The sequence below is a fragment of the Tamandua tetradactyla genome, chromosome 15, assembly GCF_023851605.1.
Source record: "Tamandua tetradactyla isolate mTamTet1 chromosome 15, mTamTet1.pri, whole genome shotgun sequence".
Taxonomy (NCBI): domain Eukaryota; kingdom Metazoa; phylum Chordata; class Mammalia; order Pilosa; family Myrmecophagidae; genus Tamandua; species Tamandua tetradactyla.
The window spans coordinates 9,992,479-9,996,647 of record NC_135341.1 but is presented as its reverse complement, the minus strand read 5'-3'; the positions used below and the strand labels follow the sequence as shown (position 1 = coordinate 9,996,647).

The following is a 4,169-nucleotide window of genomic DNA, read 5'->3' as shown; positions in this document are numbered from 1 at the left end:
TCAATAATTGGGCATGGAAGAACTGGATATCAATAGCCAAAAGAGTGAAAGAGGACTCCTGTCTTACACTCTACACAAAAATTAACTCAAAGGGGATCAAATACCTAAATATAAGAACTAGCACCATAAAGCTTCTAGAAGAAAATGTAGGGAAACATCTTCAAGACCTAGTAATTGGAGGTTGATTCCTAAACTTTACACCCAAAGCACAAGCAAAAAAAGAAAAAAATAGATAAATGGGAATTCCTCAAAATCAAATGCTTCTTCACCTCAAAAGACTTTGTCAAAAAGGTGAAGATGCAGCCAAATCAATGGGAGAAAATATTTGGAAATCACATATCGGACAAAGGCTTGAATCCTGTATATACAAATAAATCATACAGCTCAACAACAAAAGAACAAACAATCCAATTATAAGATGGGCTAAAGACATGAATAGGCATTTTTCTGAAGAGCAAATATAGACAGCTCAAAAGCACATGAAGAGATGCTCGTTTTCATTGTTTATAAGGGAAATGCAGATCAAGACTAAAATGAGATACCACCTCACACCTATAAGAATGGCTGCTATTAAACAAATAGGCAACTATAAATGTTGGAGAGGATGTGGAGGAACTGGGACTCTTATGCACTGCTGGTGGGAGCGTATAATGGTGCAGCCACTATGGAAGACTGTTTGGCGGTTCCTTAGAAAATAAAATATCGAGTTGCCCTATGACCCAGCAATAGCACTACTTGGTATATACCCCGAAGAGCTGAATGCAATGACACAACAGACATTTACACACCGATGTTCATAGCAGCTTTATTCACAATCACCAAAAGATAGAGACAAACCAAATGCCCATCAATAGACGAGTGGATCAACAAAATGTGGTACAGACATACGATGGAATATTATGCAGCAGTAAGACAAAATGACATCCTGAAGCACATGACGAGATGGATGAGCCTTAAGGCCATAATGCTGAGTGAAATTAGCCAGACACAAAAGGATAGATACTGTATGTTTCCACGTTTATGACCAGCATAAAGGCATAATCAGAAGCTAGAGATAAGTCCCCTTTATTATATATTATAGACAGAAGCTAGAGATGGGTGAACTGTTCGCTAATGAGGTTGAACTCCAATGTAAGGAAATAGATAGGAGTGAAGGTGGTTCTCTAGTGGGTCTATAAGTACTATTACCATAATGAAGATGAACAAGATTGAAAGGGGTTGTATAGACCTACATGTCCCACGGATGAACACTAAAAATATGAATTAGTTCTCACAAGAATTACTTCAAAGATGTGATTCTTGTACAGAGTATTTAAACCCATGGTACAGGGGAAAACAGCTATTGCATGCTATGAGTTATGTTCCAGAGGAAACCTCAGCACTACCACAGCAACAGCAGAGGTAAATAATGGGGGAAGGGACAAGTTAAGAGGAGGTTTAGATTTCCTGTTTGGTGAGGGTGTGTTTATTGGTTTTCTTTCTCTTGGGAACAACAAAATTACCTAAAATTGAGAATGTTGATAGACTGTGGACTTTGGGCCCTCTACATGATGTCCAATGAATGCAGGTGGCTGAAGGATGTACTGATGGAGAAGTAGATTGGTGAACATTGGTGTATATTTATGAGCGCAGGTTGTGCTACTACAAAAAGGAACAAAGACATGAGGCATGCAATGATGTGAATGAACACATGGGATATTTGGTGAGACAAAATAAGCCAGAAACAAAAGAACAAGAATGGTATGGTCACCTTCAGAAAATGCTTATAAGAAAACAGGGGCCTAGATTGTAAGCTTTTAAAGCAGACACATTAAGTCTGGGGTGGTGATTATTATTCCTGGATTATGAGAGGCTGTTTTATATATATATAACCTGATATTTAGAGATAAGAATGAAACCAAACAGGTTGGAGTTAAAGTAGTTCAGAACATAGGGGTAAGGAAGACTGTGTCTATATTTTAGAACCACACATACTCTTTGAGACCAATGGAAGAAGGTTTGTTTGGTCTGGAACTGAAATTTTCTGTAGTGCATAATCTAACTCAACCTATCTGTATAACTCATTTGAACAACTGAAACACAGGGAGCCCAGAATAAGAAAGAAGTCCTTTAATCTTGTATTGATTATTATAATACCTGGATACATCCTAGAGTATATTAAGCAGATGATCAAAAAGTATTGGCAAAGTCCCCTGAGGGATGGGAGAAAGAATATGGAACTATTAAACCTTATCATCAGGGAATCCCCTGATACTGTGTCAAACTTTAGGGACACCCAAATCAATAGGCCATGCCCGGCTTTTTTTCCATCCTAGTGGATAAAGTAAGGGAGCAGGTCCTGAAATGGATCTCTCCTTTTAGGTTACCCCAGCCTCAGAATAAGTATTATCTATTCCCAGTCCTGGAGAGCAAGGTCGGGGGAGGGGGGCATGTTGCTGTATCCCACTGTTTGTTTTAGTGCAAAGAGGACAAGTTAGGAGATCTGCTCTGGCTCAGGAGATCCTCCTAGAGGAAGCTACATAAGGCCTGCCTGCCTTTCTTTTTTCTTGCCTTGTCCTTTGTGGTTGTGGAACCAGGATGCAATTATCTGTGTGAGAGGAAGGAGTCAGAGTCACGTCCTTTGGGCCTCATCTAGAGCCTGTTGCTGAATACCAAGGCTTTCAATATGGTCCTCTTCAGCATCCTTAGAATTCTTCTTGTTTGGGGACTCATGATTTTTGTGGAACACAGGGTCCAAAAGGCAAGGATAAGGCAGTCCACTATTGCTCTCCTAGTCAAGGCTCCTACCTTGCCCCTAATTCAGGAGCTGCTAGAAGAAGTCCCTGGCAAGCAGCAGAGGAAGCCACGACTCCTAGGGCATTCCCTACAGTACATGCTAGAGTTGTACCAGCATTCGGCTGACCGGCATGGACACCCTAGGGAGAACCGCACCATTGGAGCCACCATGGTGAGGCTGGTAAGGCCCTTGACCAGTGTAGCAAGGCCTCTTAGAGGCCCCTGGCATATACAGACCCTGGACTTTCCTCTGAGACCAAACCAGGTGGCATACCAACTAGTCAGAGCTGTTGTGGTTTACCGCCATCAACTCCATCTAGCTGGCTTCCACCTCTCCTGCCACGTGGAGCCCTGGGTTCACAAAAGTCCAACCAACCATTCTCCCTCCTCAGAAGGAAGTTATTCAGAACCTCCCTTGCTGCCCAAATCTTGGACAGAGGTGGACATCACACAACATGTTCGGCAAAGGCTCTGGAATCACAAGGGGCACAGGGTCCTACGACTCCGTTTTGTATGTCAGCAGCAAAATGGCAGTGGGGTTCTTGAGCTCCAGTGGCATGGGACTTCATCCTTAGATGTTGCCTTCTTGTTACTGTATTTCAATGACACCCACAAAGGTTTTCAGAAGTCCAGACTTCTCCCTGGATGCCTGGAGGAGTTTATGGACAGGGAGTCTCCCCTTCCTTTGCAGAAGGCTCGACAAGCAGGCAGCATTGCATCTGAGGTTCGGGGTCGCTCCCGGGAACGCGATGGGCCTGAACAGAACTGGTGTTCCCTCCACACTTTCCAGGTCAGCTTCCACCAGCTGGGCTGGGATCACTGGATCACTGTGCCTCATCTCTACACCCCAAACTACTGTAAGGGAGCCTGCCCCCAGGTATTACACTATGGTCTCAATTCCCCCAATCATGAACCTTGTCATCAATCATCCAGAACTTTGTCAATGAGCTGGTGGACCAGAGTGTCCCTCAGCCCTCCTGTGTCCCTTATAAGTATGTTCCCATTAGTATTCTTCTGATTGAGGCAAATGGGAGTATCTTGTACAAGGAGTATGAGGATATGATTGCCCAGTCCTGTACATGCAGGTAACAGAAAAGGTATAGCTAGCACAGGTTTTCCAAGAAATTGAAGAAGGATTAAAAATAAATGTCTATGTGAAAACTGCAAGTGATCCTTTACTCAATCCATACATCTTATTCCTTGACCTAAGTGTAATTACTTAAGTGTCTTCTCCCATTTGTGACCTCCTCAGTTTATAAAAACAGCTGATACCAATCTCCTAGCATGGATCAGTACTTTTTTAACACTGGTCTGAGCCATTAATGTATGAAGTTCCTTTGGAAATGCACTCTGTATTTTCTTGTCTTTTTATTGTGGCTTTGTTAAAAGACACC

At 42.6% G+C, this 4,169-nt stretch overlaps 1 pseudogene; it reads left to right on the top strand.

The window, feature by feature from the left end:
• Positions 1-2,665: 2,665 nt before the first annotated feature.
• LOC143657852 (bone morphogenetic protein 15 pseudogene) lies at positions 2,666-3,864 on the top strand (annotated as a pseudogene).
• The last annotated feature ends 305 nt before the right edge of the window (positions 3,865-4,169 follow it).